Source organism: Antechinus flavipes, chromosome 2 (genome assembly GCF_016432865.1).
Source record: "Antechinus flavipes isolate AdamAnt ecotype Samford, QLD, Australia chromosome 2, AdamAnt_v2, whole genome shotgun sequence".
Classification (NCBI taxonomy): Eukaryota; Metazoa; Chordata; class Mammalia; order Dasyuromorphia; family Dasyuridae; genus Antechinus; species Antechinus flavipes.
Genome location: NC_067399.1, coordinates 660910635 through 660927647, shown reverse-complemented (window position 1 = coordinate 660927647; position 17013 = coordinate 660910635). Strand labels below are relative to the sequence as shown.

Here is a 17013-nt window from a genome sequence, read left to right as displayed (position 1 = left end):
CAAGGGGAACTAGAAGAAGTAGGACTATAACTGGCCAAAGCCATTTGTAGAGTGAAACAATGACAACTCAGTTTTGCCAAGGTCTGACATCAGTGACAAACGTTCCACCACCATTTCTAGTGGGCACAGACAGACTCACCAATCAAAAGGACATCTTTGCAAATAAAGAGAGGGGGATGGATTATTTACAAAAATGACATTTTCAGAAGCTAAAAATCACGACAGCTGGGTGATTGAGCCTTCCCACCGGAATCTTTGCCAATCCTCTGGATAGAAACTCATTACTCTGCCCCAGCTATCTCTGCCTAGCACAGATGGTAACTCTGAAGAAGTTGCTATAAGGAGAGAGCCACAGGGTTGTAACAAATAAGCAGAGATGTCCCCTCCTCCCTGTTTCTCTCACCACTGCAGCCATTGCTTCTGCCATGTCCTGGTTTTTAAAGGTGAAGTATAGGCAAGGGAATTGTGACTGTAGGAAAAGATAGTAACTACAAAATATGAAGAATAAAAAAGGTTTTAGTATGCAGGAGTGAGGAAATCTTCTTTTAAACTAGGTTGAAGAATGCAAATCTAACTTTACTTTTATAAGTAGAAGTTCATTAAGCACAATACTGAAATAAAAAAAAAATTAATAGGATCTGTTTAAGCCATTCTTTTATCCTGGAACCAATGTGAAATTCTTAGGAGATAATAGTGCAGAGAAAAGACATTTCTATTTGAAGTGGGAAGACAAACTGGAATCCTTTCTCCATTACACTATTACCTCTACCAAATTTTAACTTATTTGGGCCTCAGTTTCCTTACTTGTAAAATAATGCCATTGAATTAGATGGCCCCTTCTTGTTCTAAATTCATAATTGCATGACTTCATGATATAAATAGTATGATTGTCACTACCAGTTCCCTTCATTAGTTCACTAGGTTATTACAATTAAAGATAAAGTACCACATGGAAGAAGAAACATTACCCTAAATATCAGGCAGGAAGTGATTTGGATTGACTCACATCCCACCTACTATTGGAGATGAGAGGATCAGAGATCTGGAGCTGGGAAAGACCTCAGAAGCCATTTAGTCTAAATTTCCTATTTTATTGTTGAGGATACTGAGCTACAGAGAAGGTAAGAAACATGTTTAAGGATACACAGGCAAAGGTCAGAGCAGAATAAATGACTCACATTTCCAAAATGGTTTCATGTTTATGAAGTACTTTGTGATTTATCTAGGAGATGGTAATTTATAATATTTTCATCAATTATTTTACAGATGAGGAAGCTAAAGATAAGTTTGAAAAACAAGGTATATTTCTTCCCTTTCTATTCCTTTCTCATCCATTTACCCCACCTACTTTGATGATCGCAACCATTTTGATGGGAAAAAAAATGGGAGCACAAAGATTGCCTAAATAGAGAAAAATTAGCCCAGGATTGGAAACAGAGCACATCAAAGCTCCTGTGCTGATCAGAGTAGAATTAAGCTATGAGGAGATATTGCACATCTCATCTGAGAGAGAGTAGGAGATTAACCTTAAAAACTAAAGTAAAACTAAATAAAGATAACATGAAAAGAAATAATGGCTTTATAATATTGATACTCTCAAGAGTGACATTTTCTTATCCTTGAAGAATTTAAGTACAGATCTAATTTCTGGTTAATGAAAACTCATTTGGTCTATTTAAAAACATATTTCTGAACCATATTTTCTTTATTCTCTTTCCTCTCCCCACCCCAGATTGTTTATTTGTTTATCAAATGGTATTTTATTTTTCCAAAAACACACAATGATAGTTTTCAGCATTCACTTTCACAAAATCTTGTTGAACCATATTTTCTAATATATTTCTTTTTTTAATTAAAGCTTTTAATTTTCAAAATATATAAATGGATAATTTGTGACATTCATCCCTATAAAACCTATAAAATTCCTCACCCCTCTGTTCTGCACCCTTTTCCCCCAGGAGGAAAGTGATCCAATATATATTAAAGATGTTCAATTCCTCTATGCATATTTCCATAAGTATCATCTTGCACAAGAAAAATCAGATCAAAAAGGAAATAAAAATTGAGAAAAAAAATACAAGCAAACAAAAAAAAAAAGAGTGAAAATATGATGTTGTGATCCACACTCAGTTCCCACAATTCTCTCTCTGGGTGCAGATGGCTTTCTTCATCACAGCACCATTGGAACTGTCTTGAATCACCTCATTGTTGATGAGAGCCATGTCCATAACTGATCATCATATAATGTCACTGCTGCCATGTATAATGATCTCCTGGTTCTACTCATTTCACTTAGCATCAGTCCTGGTAAGAATCTCCAGGCCTCTCTGAAATTATCCTGCTAATCATTTCTTATAGAACAATGATATTCCATAACATTCATATACCATAACTTGTTCAGCCATTCTCCAACTGATGGGCATCCATTCAGTTTTTAGTTTCTTGCCACTACAAAAAGGGCTGCCACAAACATTTCTGCATATGCGGATCCTTCTCCCTCCTTTTAGGATCTCTTTGGGATATAAGCCCAGTAGAAACACTGCTAGATCAAAGGGAATGCACAGTTTGATAACTTTTTGAGTATTGTTCCAAATTTCATAGATCCAAATGCCTGAATCTGTTCATAATTCCACCAACAATACTTTAATGTCCCAGATTTCCCACATCTCCTCCAATATTCCTCATTATCTTTTCCTGCTATTTTAGCCAACCTGAGAGATGTGTAATAATACCTCAGAGTTGTCTTAATTTACATTTCTCTGAACAATAATTATTTAGAGTACCTTTTCATATGACTACAAATGGTTTTTATTTCTTTATCTGAAATTTTTCTGCTCAAATATTTTGACCATTTATCAATTGGAGAATGGCTTGAATTCTTATAAATTTGAGTCAATTCTTTATATATCCTTAGAAATGAAACCTTTATCAGAACCCTTGAATGTAATTTTTCCCCTAGTTTATTGCTTCCCTTTTAATTTTGTCACCATTGGTTTTGCTTGTACAAAACTTTTTCATTTAATGTAATAAAAATTACCCACTTTGCATTCAATAATGTACTCAAGTTCTTGTTTAGCCACAAATGCCTTTCTTCAATTCTAACATTTTTTTTTTTGCCATATTCCCAATGGCCATCTTTGAATTTAGATCATTAAATCATAGATGATTTAATTCAGAGATTTTTATTAAATATATTTTATAACCCTTCAATCTCTGTAACTAATATTTATACAGATCTGCAATCATTTTTATGGTGGTTCTTTTTATGTAGCTTTCACTTTATTTAATTGTTTTTTTTTTACATTGATATTCTTCATTAGAAAAAAATAAAAAAAGAAAGCAAAACTCTTCTAACAAATGTCCACTTTAGATTATCATATAAAACAAAATTTCACATTGACCACACCAAAAAATGCATGTCTCACTCCAAGTCTTGATTTCATCACCTTTTTTCTCAAGAAATAGATAATATGTCACATTATTGTTTTTCTACAATTCTGCTTGGTCATTGATTTGCTCAGAACTCTTGTCTTTAAACTCATTTGTGTTTAGAAAGTTGTTATTGTATAAATTGTTTTGGTTCTCCCTTTACTTTATGTCAGTTCATTCAGTTTTTTTTCCATCTCTGAAATAATCATTTTTATTATTTTTCATAGTGCATTGTTATTATTGTTTACTCATTCAGTCATGTCTAACTCTTCATGATCCCAATTCAATGGGGTTTTCTTGGCAAAGATACTGGAATGGGTGTCATTTCTAGTCTACCATTTCTAGATGCAGGGCCCTTCCTTAATCCAGACTGAATAAGTGATCCAGCTCTAGGATATTATTATCTGATGTGTCAGTTGATTTGTATTTTCTTAAACATATTCTCTGTGTGATGAATCTAGGACCTCTTTTTGGCCAAATATATGACCACAGTCCAATTCAGGTGCCAGAGTAATAGGCTGCAAATGGCATCCTTTTGCTCAGACACTGTCTTCAAGGGCTAAAGATGTCTCTCTGCCTCCTGTTTTGTTTTTATTGATTTAAGTTGATTGATTGAAGCAATAGGGATCAGAACCACATTGTAATGTTTGGATTAGCTTTCTGGAGTACTTGCGCACCAGCCTTGATCTTAGTGAAGAAGTGCAGGAGGTAGGAGAGCCACTAGGAGGATGGTCAAAAATGGAATGTTTCATTTCTAGTCCTCTGAGCCTTAAAATACCCTATTACAATTATGTCATTACCACATACTGAATATGTATAAACTACATAACCTTAATATCACCATGCTATGTACTAATTGTATGCAAACTAGAGAAGCATCATCTCATCAATTCTACTGAGTTAACACCTTGTTGTAAGTATCCTTGTTTCAAGTATACTTCTCTAGATTCTGGCCCTCTACAGTTTCTCTATGATATCTGGTTGGGAAATTAACTTATTATCCATTTCCTTAGATTTCCATGTTGGTCCTTTTGAAAATGTTCATTTTGAATGGTATAATACAAAATGACCCATGTCCTATGAAATGGTGCCTTTAGTTGCTGTGAGACCTGTGATAAATTTCTTCACCAACTACTTTTATTTCTCCAAATAGAATTCAAAAGCAAACTTTTCATTTAGCTGTAACTTTGTCTTCTACTATAATTGGAAATAAGAATATCCATATTGATCTGATCCAGTTCTTGAAATACTGTGCTACTGTCCATGTGTTGAAGCAAGCAAGTTAGGAAGTAAGAACTAAATTAATGTTTCTAGATAGTTTAAAAACAGTATGATCTTTATTATTTTTCTATTTTTCTTCTAATTGGCGCTATTATTAGACAATTGCATTAGGATTTTATAGATACAAAGCCCATTTTCCATTTTTCTATCATGGATTGCCATGGTCAAAGAATTTATCCATAGTAGTCAGCATCATATTAAGGACCTTATCTCTCCATATTCTAGATTATTGAAATTTTTGCTTTAGTCAATTTTGGCTAAGGGTGAGAGAGCCTAGATCTGTTTAGGAGTTGCTCATTTTTACTACTTGGTTACCACAAGAAAATACATTGATTTTTGTTTTATACTTGTGTGGGAAATGGCAAGGCAAAGCAGGAGTAAACTGACTATATCTTTAATAAATCTTTGGAATTTGCTAGAAAGTATCTCCAGGATATGCCTTATTCACCTATCTCTTTGACTCTGGCTTCCTGCCAGTCTATAAATTAGTGCTTTATAGTATTTTATTAAATTGGAAAAAAAGACAGTTCTATTATGATAGTCTATCATCTAAATTTCTTTGGTGCAAAAATGACTTTGCAGGTAGTTTTAAGGAATTAAGGACAATAGTCCCTAGAAGGAACAGAGATCTGGGTAGTTTGTTATTATGCCACTAACATGGTTTATACAAAAAAGCATCAATCTTTGATAATCCTGCATTCACACAAGCAGAAGGAAAAAAAAATTCAGATGGGTCATTTGCTCAAAGTTCATTATCCTGATACATTCAGATTTTAGGAATTTATGTGATTCAAATTAAAGGGATCTTGGGAATTCATTTTGAAAATGCTAGGACAAGTCTTCTTTGTTTATTCTTGATTGAACTTAATTGTTTTAATCAATACAATTTTATTTTCCTTCCTCTCTGCTCCCAGTGGAAAAAGACACTACCATTGGAACAAATGTGCATGGGCAGATAAAATAAATTCCAGAAATGGGTATATCAAAATTATATCTCCTTCTATACCCTTAGTCTATTATTGCTCTGATAGGGGGTGGGCAGAATGTTTTGGAAAGTACTCTCCAGGACATTGCTGGGTATAAATCTGGACATGATAATCTGATATTTAAAAATTAAATCAAAAAAAGGAATTTTCCATAGAACATATAGTTATGTTTTGTTTTTATTTAGTTTTAGTATGTTATTCTCTCCTATTTGCATACAAAACAGTTTTTTTTTAGTTTTTTAATAGCTTTTTTATTTACAAATTATATGCATGGGTAATTTTACAGCATTGACAATTGCCAAACCTTTTGTTCCAATTTTTCCCCTCCTTCCCCTCACCCACTCCCCTAGATAGCAGGACGACCAGTAGATGTTAAATGTATTAAAGTATAAAATAGATACACAATAAGTATACATGACCAAACCATTATTTTGCTGTACAAAAAGAATCAGACTCTGAAATATTGTACAATTAGCCTTGAAATCCAAAATCTTAGTCATCTCCCAGAGTTCTTTTGCTGGGTATAGGTGGTTCAGTTCATTACTGCTCCATTGGAACTGATTTGGTTCATCTCATTACTGAAAATGGCCAGGTCCATCACATTGTATTGTTGATTGATCATCACATAGTATTGTTCTTGAAGTATATAATGATCTCCTGGCCCTGCTCAAAACAGTTTTTTTTTAAATAACTTTTTATTGATAGAACCCATGCCAGGGTAATTTTTTACAGCATTATTCCTTGCACTCACTTCTGTTCCTATTTTTCCCCTCCCTCCACCCCCACCCCCAGATGGCAAGCAGTCCTTCATATGTTGAATAGGTTACAGTATATCCTAGATACAATATATGTGTGTAGAACCGAACAGTTTTCTTGTTGCACAGGGAGAGTTGGATTCAGAAGGTAGAAATAACCTGGGAAGAAAAACAAAAATGCAAGCAGTTTATATTCATTTCCCAGTCTTCTTTATTTGGGTGTAGCAGCTTCTGTCTATCCTTGATCAATTGAAACTGAATTAGCTCTCTTTATCGAAGAGATCCACTTCCATCAGAATATATCCTCATACAGTATCATTGTTGAGATATATAATGATCTCCTGGTTCTGCTCATTTCACTTAGCATCAGTTCATGTAATTCGCGCCAGTCCTCTCTGTATTCATCCTGCTGGTCATTCCTTACAGAACAATAATATTCCATAACGTTCATATACCACAATTTATTCAGCCATTCTCCAATCGATGGGCATCCATTCATTTTCCAGCTTCTAGTCACTACAAACAGGGCTGCCACAAACATTTTGGCACATACAGATCCCTTTCCCTTCTTTAGTATTTCTTTCGGGTATAAGCCCAGTAGAAACACTGCTGAATCAAAGGGTATGCATAGTTTGATAATCTTTTGAGCATAGATCCAAATTGCTCTCCAGAATAGCTGGATGTGTTCACAATTCCACCAACAATGTATCGGTGTCCCTGTTTTCCCACATCCCCTCCAACATTCCACATTATCTTTCCCTGTCACTCTAGCCAATCTGACAGATATGTAGTGGTGTCTCAGAGTTGTCTTAATTTGCATTTCTCTGATTAATAATGATTTGGAGCATATTTTCATATGTCTATAAATAGTTTCAATTTCTTTGTCTGAGAATTGTCTGTTCGTATCCTTTGACCATTTATCAATTGGAGAATGGTTTGATTTCTTAAAAATTAGAGTCAATTCTCTATATATTTTGGAAATTAGGCCTTTATCAGAACCTTCGATTGTAAAAATGTTTTCCCAGTTTATTGTTTCCCTTCTAATCTTGTCTGCATTTGTCAAAATAGTTTTTAACATTTGTTTTTAAATTTTTGGGTCTCAAATTCTTTCCCTACCCCACCCTTTTCATTGAGAAGGCTAGTATTTTGATATAGGTTATACATTAGTAATTATCCAAATATGTCCATATAATCATGTTGTGAAAGAAAACCTAGAACAACAACAATACCCTCAAAAAAAAAAAAAGAAAGTAAAGAAAAAGGCTTCAATCTGCATTCAGAAACCATCAATTCTTTCTCTGGGGATGGATAGCACATGTCATCATAAATCCTTCAGATTTGTCTTGTATTCCTGAAAATAGCTAAATTACCCACAGCTGATCACCTTATAGTATTGCTATGATTTTGCATAAAGCACATTTCACTTTGCATTAGTTAATGTAAGATTTGCAGCATTTTCTGAGAACATTCTCCTTATCATTTCTTATCATAAAATAGCCTTTTGTCATAATCACATACCACAATTTGTTCATTCATTCCTCAATTGATGGGCATCTGCTCAATTTCCAATTCTTTGCTCCCAGAAAAGAACTGCTATAATAATAATAATTTTTTACATAGTGTCCTTTTTGGGGAGGGAGGTATATAACTAGTAGTGGTATTTCTAGGTTAAAAGGTATGCAGAGTTTTAAAGCCTTTAGGGCATAGTTCCAAATTACTCTATAGAATGGTTGAATCAGTTCACAATTCAACCAACAATGCATGAATGTCTCATTTTTTTAAACTTCTTCAACCGTCATTTTTTTCTCTCTTAATAGTCAATCTAATAGGCATAATGTTGTAGCTTAGAATTATTTTAAGTTGCATGTCTCCAATAAATAGTGAATTGGAACATTTTTTTTTAAATATGGTTATCTCTAACTTGATTACTTCATCTGAAAACTATTCATATTTTTGATCATTTGTCAATTAGGGAATGGCTCCTAATTTTTTTTTTAATTTGACTCAATTTTCTATATGTTTAAGAAATGAGGGCACTACCAAATAAATTTGTTTCCATTTTTTTACAGTTACTTTTGCTAATTTCATTTCCCTACATTCTATTCCTCCCTCTTTTATTCTATTATCTTCTTTCACCTTGTTGATTTTCTAAAGCTTCTTGCTTCTGAATGCACCCTCTCCTCTGACTACTGCCCTCCCTTCTATCACTACTTCCTTTCTCTAATTTGCTTTCCCTCCTACTTTCCTATATGATAAGAGCTTTTTATACCTAATTGGGTGTGTATGTTATTTCCTCCTTGAGTCAATTCTGATGAAAGTAAGGTTTACTCATTCCCCATAATTTCTGCCCTTTGCCCTTCCATTGTAAAACCTTTTTCTTGCCTCTTGGGGCTCAGCTAGCTTTCTGGTGAGTCTTTCAGACCAGCTTGGTCTCAGTGGGGGAAGTGCAGGAGCCCAGCCACCAACTCCTCTCCAATACATCTGAACTCTCTTCTGCGACCAGCCAGCCAAGTGGAAAATATATTCTCTCTTGCCTTGCCTCGGAGAGAGGGCTTCTGGCGTAACTCCACTGAAATCTGACTGAGAGCCTCTGTCTGTTTCTTTTATCCAAGAGGGAGGAATTGCTCATTTCACTTAGCATCAGTTCATGTAAATCTCACCAGTCCTCTCTGTATTCATCCTGCTGGTCATTTCTTACAGAACAATAATATTCCATAACATTCATATACCACAATTTACTCAACCATTCTCCAATTGATGGGCATCCATTCATTTTCCAGTTTCTAGCCACTACAAACAGGACTGCCACAAACATTTTTGCACATACAGATACCTTTCCCTTCTTTAGTATCTTTTTGGGGTATAAGCCCAATAGAAACACTGCTGGATCAAAGGGTATGCACAGTTTGATAACTTTTTGAGCATAGTTCCAAATTGCTCTCCAGAATGGCTAGATGTGTTCACAATTCCACCAACAATGCATCAGTGTCCCTGTTTTCCCACATCTCCTTCAACATTCTACATTATCTTTCCCTGTCATTCTAGCCAATCTGACAGGTGTGTAGTAGTATTTCAGAGTTGTCTTAATTTGCATTTCTCTGATTAATAATGATTTGGACCATATTTTCATATGGCTATAAATAGTTTTAATTTCTTCATCTGAAAATTGTCTGTTCATATGCTTTGACCATTTATCAATTTGAGAATGGCTTGATTTCTTGTAAATTAGAGTCAATTCTCTCTCTATATATATAGCCTTTATCAGAACCTTTGACTGTAAAAATATTTTCCCATTTTATTGTTTCCCTTCTAATCTTGTCTGCATTAGTTTTGTTTGTTCAAGGCTAATTTTTTTTTAAATTATTTTCTTCAGTTGAGTTTTTGTACCTCATTTTCCATTTTACCCATTCTATAAGTATTTTTTCCTTCAGTTAATTTTTATGCCTCTCTTTCCATTTGTCCAAGACTCCTTTTGTATTTCCTTTAACATTTTGCTTCACCTTTTTTAAAAGTGTTATTTCATGAGTATTTTTTGTGTCTCCTTTACTAAGCTATCAACTCATTTTGCATGATTTTCTTCTATCTTTCTCATTTCTCTTCCCAATTGTTTCTCTACCTCAGTTGATTTTCAAAATTCTTTTTGAGCTCTTCCAAGCCCTGAGACCAACTCTTATTTTTCTTTGATGTTTATATGTAGGAGTTTTGACTGTTTTCTTCTTTTAAGTGTATCTTTATTGATCTTCCTTATCACTATAGTAAATTTCTATGATCAAATTATGTTTCTGTTCTTTGCTCATTTTCCCAGTATATTTCTTGACTTTTTTCCTGTGAGGCAATTGGGGTTAAGTGAGTACCCAGGGTCATACAGCTAGGAAGTGTTAAGTAACTTGAAGTCGGATTTGAACTCTGGTCCTCCTGACTTCAGAGCTGGTGCTCTATCCATTGCACCACCTAGTTGCCCCTATTTCTTGACTTTTTAACTTTTTATTAAAGTAGACCTTTGCTTCTAGGCTAGATGATTCACTGTCCATTGATTCAGGGGTTTTGTGCAGGTGTTTTCAGATGTACTCCAAAAAAAGTTATAACTTTTCAATTCTTGCAAGGTGGTATGATCTAAAGAGAGGTGTTTACATTCTTTAGGCATCTGGTGTTTTGTGACTGATCATAAGTACTCTTTTCTGCCCTAAAACTGTAAGGAGGGCCTTGCTCACTGTGGCCAAATTCTTACTCCTTGCCCTGGGACTGTTTAGGACTGCGACTAGGATATGACTATGGGCAAAGCCACAGAACCTTGTTTCAGTGTTCACAAAGAGATACCTGTAATCTCCTTCTGACCAGTTTATCCAGCCATTTTACTGTTTACGAGTTGAGAGTTCTAGAAGCTCTGCAAATGCTAATTCAGTGACTCCCAAATTCTGCACCTGGTTTATTAGGGCTAATTTTCTTTACTGATAGCCTTCTGTCTGTGCTCCAAATTTTACCCTAGTGTGACTAACCTTACTGCTGATCTTCTATGTTATCTTGAGCTGGAAAATTGTTTCACTTTATCTTTTTATGGGTTCTGTTGCTCTAGGGTTTGTTTAGTGTCATTATCAAAAGATATTTGAGGGCTGTGGGAGAGAGGCCAGCTGAGTCCCTGAACTCTACCATCTTGGCCCTCTCTCCCCAATTCCAGATATTTAAGGAATTATCCAGTAGTGGTCCATTGAACTCCAACATGAACAAGACTGAACATATCTGGAAAAGAACTCGTTGGTTAGAATGGAAGCTCCTTGAGGACAGAGACTATTCTTCTAGCACCTAGTTAAGTAGCTGACATATAGGAATCATGCATGTCATGATTGCAAGGTACCATTTTAAGAGACTGAACATCATTTACTAATTTGTAGGAATAAATAATGGATTATATAGATTTGGGTGAAGAAGTTAGGAAAATGAAGAGCCAACAGCATGGGAAATAATAATAATGATACTACCAAACACATGCTTACATCTGAATACTTTTTTTCAATTATAAAATTCAAATATCCTACAGTTATTTAGATAAGATATTAAATATACAATTACCAGAACAGGATACAATTTTTTGTCCCAGTTCTGTTGGTATCTGAACTCCATTGAAAAAAACAAGATAATTTGGGGCAATAATATTAACACATAGTAACACATTTTTCTGGTGCTGTAAAAGTCACCAAGCACTTTTCTGTATCACTAATCCTTTATGTAGGAAGTGGGTGTTCCATAATCTTCAATTTTCAGACAAGAAAACAGTTTTCCAAAGGTTAAATGACTTATACACAATTCCACAACTAGTAAGCATTGTAGCTGGGATCGATAAGAATATGTGAATGACTAAATTAAACAACAAAAAAATTTCTACAGTCATAAGTAGTTGGCTATACCAATAGAAAGAGAAGTAGTTCTTGCTCTCGATGAGCTCACATTATTATAGGGGAGACAATATAAAAGACAATACTGTTGTAGGATGGGTGGACAGGTCTGGAGGTCCTTAAGGTGCAGCAACTGAGAGGTTGACAAGTTCCATGGACCTTTGTGGAGGTAGCAATTGGGGAAAGTTTCCTACCTGGGGTGGGAGAGGTAATAGCAATTAAAAGAGGAGGCTAATGATTCCTAATTTTCACCTATATTATCATTTCTCCTACTATAGAGTTTCTGTCTTAAAAATAATTTTGGAGGATTAGGTATTTATTCTGACATTCTTGAATAGCCTAAGAGCTTTATGTATTTGTTTTGGGAAAAATCTGGGGGAAGACAGAAAGCTTTATCATCTCTTAGATGAATGATTCCATCATTGTCAAGGATTTTGATACTTGTATGAATTCTTCATTCTTCACAAATTCCATTTAATGTTCTTGGACATAAATTTACTATATGAGGGTTGTGTTGAGTATGAGTTGTAGACGAGGGTGAAGGAGCCTTCACCATGACAGTGCTTTATTGCTGCAAAGGAAACCACTGCAGCTTGAGGCAGAGTTTTGACTGGTATAATTCACTGGAGTGGAAGGTTGAGGGTTTGGTTTGAGCTATGACAGACTGCCCCTTGTCAGGTATCAACACAGACTGGAAATCAAGGTCCTCCCTGGAGTTGAGAGATTGAGACCCTGGAAGGCCATGGTGTTTAAAGACAGCAGGAAATAGATTGGGCAAAAAGACTATGAGGAACAGTAGAAATCTATATGTTCACAGATGGTAGAAATTAAAATATGAGTAGGATGTAGTGAATTAGAAGGAGAAAAAAATGGTTTCTTTTATATCCCTATTAATTCAGTAATAGCAAACTGCTCAGCCTGATATATAAAAGAACATAATCTTGTTTACACTTGTCTTTCCAAGACCAATTCAGTCCAATTTGTGTGCTATTGTTGTCTGTAGAGAACATTTCCCACTTTCATCCCTTTTCACAGGTGATAGTTTATGGTTGAGAAGTTCTTCCCTCTTACACCCATCTTATAGAATCCATCTCTTCTTTCTGAGCACAGCTCAGGTACAGTCTTCTAATATAAGCCCTTTTGTACCTCCCAGTTATTAACACATCACTCCTCATTTTGCATTTATGTATTTGAATCCATATTATAGCTACCCTTAGAGTATCAGTTCCTCGAGGGCAAGAATTGTTTTTGTCTTGTGTTTTATCTTTGTATCCCCAGCACCTAGCAAAGAGCCTTTTTAGTTAATAAGTAACACATTTATTGAATTGAATGGACATGAAATAAATTGAATTGATTCAATGAGACTGAATTGAACTGGGGAGGAGGAAAGATCTTGTAGCAATGAAAAGGAGGAAGCCAAATCTTCCTCTGGCCCTGAGTGCCTACTAGGAGTATGAGTAAGTCATCTTCCAGGTCTGGAAATGATGTCAACGGATAATGTCTTCAGAAGAAACCCAGTTTTCAGTGACAGTAGAAGATATGAGAAAAGACGTGAGAAAGAATTTAGAATGAGGGAGGGATTTCTTAACAATAGATGATGGTTTCAGAAGGTCTACTGAAAAAAGATAGTAGAAAGAAAAGAATTGGAAAGGCCTCAGAATGAATTCGCTACCACTTGGGGGGAGAGAGAGAGAGAGAGAGAGAGAGAGAGAGAGAGAGAGAGAGAGATGAAGCAGCTGTTAAAAGTACAAGTTGCTTTAATGATTTGTAATCAGACTGCCTTCTCTCCCCAGCTCCTGGTAGGATTCCTGATTGCCTCCTGATACTGAGACGCCAGAGTGCATGGGAGTCCATTACAAGTGGATCTCCCTGCTGATACCAAGAGTTCTGTTCAGCATCCAGAGTTGAATGAGGGAGAAGAGGTTTTCCTAAGTGAAAAACTGAGCTTTCTCACAGCGAGCAGACCTGGAGGATAGAAACTTGATGAGCAGGGTAAGGGAGCAGGTAAGTCAGATGCCCAGTCAGGACTTCTGTTTCCTACATGGCTGGACCTTCCATGAAATAAGGGACATTTGGAAGGTACGAAACATTCAAAGGAAATACAATTAGTACATGTTAACAAAGCACCTCTGACACTAGATGATGCTAGGAACTAAGTATTTGAGTCCTGTTATGTGAAGAATTTCAATGGCCATTCTTTTTGGCAAAAGACAGGTTGATTTAGGGAAGAAAGGACAGATAAATTGATGGGAGACAATAGACACCAGGATTGGTAAATTTGAAACAGAAGGGGAGAGCATTTAAAAGGGTTTTAATAATTAATGATGCAAAGGGCAAATTCCCTACTGGAGAAAGGGAGCACCCCATGAGGTTGGGACATACTCTTAGCTTGCAGGATAAATCCTGAAGGGAACTTATTACCCTAAAGGAGATTGCTAAAGAGGAGAAGTAGGGTTAGGTGAGACAGCACAAGGCATGATAGGGTTAGGAGATACCTTGTGACATGAGGCAAGGGTAAAGCCACCATGAGGCAAAGTGCCATGGTAGATCGACCCAAAGAAGGGCAATGAATTTGGCATGGGGATTTTATAAGGAAAATATAACCTCAGGGCCATTATTGGGATTTCTGATAGGACTTGGCAAGTTGAGGCTTTCCAAAACCCTTACAGAGGGTAAGCCTCAAGGTTGACATAACTTGGATTTCTGAGTGGATGACCTCCCTAGAGGGTAAGATCACAGAGCTATTTGATCTCTCAATGCCTTCTCCATGCTGCCCCAGAGATCAGTTCTTCAGTTTCTCTCTGTCCAACATTACCCCTCCTCCCCCGTTCAGGACCCCATCATATATATGGTACAATGAAAATGCCTCATCATAGCAAACTTGTTATTTGGGACAGTGAGGTGGCTCAGTAGATAGAGTGCTGGGTTTGGAATCAAGAAGACCCCTTTTCACAACTCAAATCCAGTCTCAGACCCTTTCTAGCTGTGTGAGCCTGGACAAGTCATTTCACCTTGTTTGTCTCAGTTTCCTCATCTGTATTAAAATGAGCTGGAGTGGGAAATGGCAAGCCATTCCACAGTATTTGCCAAATGGAGTCATGAAAAGTCAAACATAACTAGACAACAATTGTTTTCTTGGTTGTTGCTTCTAGACGTCTTTTGTGGGGATGAATTAAGGAGGAGCAGGAATGGTGATTGCATTGGGGTAAGGAATAAAAAGAAAGAAGTATCCTCCATCAGTTGAGATTATCAACTTTTGCTCTAATATTTATATGTATTTATATCTACATGCGTGCTTGCATGTAGATATATACATATTATATATACACAGATGGACTTCTATATGCATATATATGTGTGTGTGTGTGTATACACACACACATATATATGTATGCATGTATGTATTGCCTGAAGCACTGAGAGATGAAATGACTTGGCCAATGTTGAACAGCTATTGTCAGAAGTGGAATCTGAATGGAGGCCTTCCTGATGGAGGTCAGCTCTTTTTTCACTCTATTCTGTGCCTAATAATGTAGCAAGAAATCCAATTCCTTCCTCCGAAGGGCTATCACTTACCTAAAAGGATGCAGCCTGATGCATTAAGAAATAATTTAATTTATTAATTCATTTATTTATGTATCTGCTATGTGATATAATATCACATAATATAGTATCATGTAATAGAACAAATGACCCCACCGGGTTGGGGTCTAGGTACAGCATGTCCAACTTTGACTGATTGGACCAATATGAGCTCACAATGATATATCATAGGTTATTCACAGATAGTCCATGTTAACTTTGGGGTGGAGATGTTTCTAAATATATTTTAGGATGTTTGATATGCTATGGTTCTTAGAATTCAATTGCCTTGCAATTTTCTTTAGTGGAGGGAACCCTCAAATAATTGAGATAATAGATCCATTTAAGTAATCAAGATTTATATTACTTTATGGTAATTGTCTTATTTAACATATTATATATCTATGTGATATAATTTGACATAATATAACATGCAGCATGAGATGATTTGATATTATAACATAATAAAAATCAGTCCAGGGCCTAGGAGATATCAGGCAGAGAGGGTGGGGTCATAACAATGGAAAGAGCTTACTCTAGCTGAGGGTTTAAGGAACTATATAGTGTTTGAGAAGGCACCTGTGTTGGTCCTTGAAGGAAGGTACTTGAAGCTGTTCAAAGTTTGCTACAGGGATTAAGAACAGCATAGGGGAGTACACAGAGGTAGAAAAGCAAGACAAGACAAGAGGGGAATGGCTAATAAAATTTAGCTAGGATATAGTCTATATTATGTTAAGTAGTATGGAATATGGATGGAAAATAAATGGAGACTGCTTAGTGGCACAATGGATAGAGTATTGGGATTGGGCTTGGGAAGACTAATTTTTATTAATTGAAATCCAGCTTTAGGCACTTACTTGTGGTGTGATTCTGGAGGAGTCATTTAACCCTGTTTGTCTCACTTTCTCATCTATAAAATGAGGTGGAAAAGAAAAATGACAAATCAATCCAGCATCTTAGCTAAGAATAGCCCAAATGGGATCACAAAGAGTCACACAAAATTGAAAAGACTGAATAATACAGAGAGCTTTGAATAACAGGCATGATATTTTATTTTATTTCTGACCCTCTTGAAAGCTATTGGTGGTTTTTGAGTGGGAAACTGATATGAGTAGATCTGTTCCTTTAAGAAAGTGGTTCTCAAAGTATGGCCCTAAGACCCAACATTATTTTCATAATATTAAGATGTTATTTATCAATAAAAATATTTCCCATTAGGCAACTAATTGGCACAATGGATAGAGTACTACCCTGGAGTTAGGAGGATCTTAATGCAAACTTAACACTGACTAGTTGTGTGACTCTGGGCAAGTCGCTTAACCCCAATTGCTTTTCAATGCCCTCTCCCAAGTCAAAAAATACTTTCCCAATTTCTGATTATATATTTGTGTGAAGCTAGATTGTTTTCCAGTACTTTTCCAAAACAACACATTCAATTAATATTTGTAGAAGCAGATATGAGAACCAGCTGTCACATAAGGAAATTTTCAACATTTCTCTTCTCTTCTGCCTTCTTCCCTAAATCATTTGGATCTATTTTCTATTGTGTTCATTCCTATAAATGCACATTATCTCTCCCCTGTTAGAATG

At 35.8% G+C, this 17013-nt stretch overlaps 1 long non-coding RNA gene across 1 annotated transcript in view; it reads left to right on the top strand.

Annotated features, from left to right (window-relative positions):
- LOC127552117 (uncharacterized) overlaps nucleotides 1-17013 on the top strand; it is a 204054-nt gene that overhangs the window by 117800 nt on the left and 69241 nt on the right. Inside the window, exon 3 of the long non-coding RNA XR_007951264.1 lies at nucleotides 13635-13845. This is a non-coding gene — a long non-coding RNA (uncharacterized LOC127552117). The remainder of the gene's footprint in view (nucleotides 1-13634; nucleotides 13846-17013) is intronic.